We start from the raw sequence: 527 nt of genomic DNA, 5'->3' as shown, positions 1-527 counted from the left end.
TGGCCATGTCTACAGAATGGGAGAAGGCAGGATCCCCAAGGATGTGGTCTATGGGGAGCTGGCTTCAGGCACCAGACCTGACGCCAGACCAACTCTATGTTACAAAGATGTCTGCAAACGAGGCATGTAGGCTGGCAACAGCAGCCCTGCCGTGTGGGTATCCCTTGCAGTGCCTGGAGACAGGCTGTCAGGTCATGCATCCACAGCAGTGAACAGAGGAGGAATGACCAGTGGGAGGAGTGCAGAGAAAAGACACAGCACGGTGCATCGGACACCCTCATCTGCCCCAGCTGCAACAAAACATGTCTCGTCCGTGTCGGTCTCTACAGCCACAGCAGGGGCTGCAACCTTCCAATGGTTTGGCTTCACCTCCAAAGGCACACTCCTTCATTGTCTCCCAGGACAGATGAATGCCAACCAACCAGCAGTGGCGTCGCAACAGGGGGCAGAGAGGGCAGTGCGCCCTGAGTGCCATGCCTTGGGAGGGGGTGACGACAAGAAGGCACCTCGCGGGGGCTCGTGGCGGC

This window comes from Podarcis bocagei, assembly GCF_964188305.1.
Source record: "Podarcis bocagei genome assembly, chromosome: 7".
Lineage (NCBI taxonomy): Eukaryota > Metazoa > Chordata > Lepidosauria > Squamata > Lacertidae > Podarcis > Podarcis bocagei.
Note: the sequence above shows the minus strand (reverse complement) of the source record.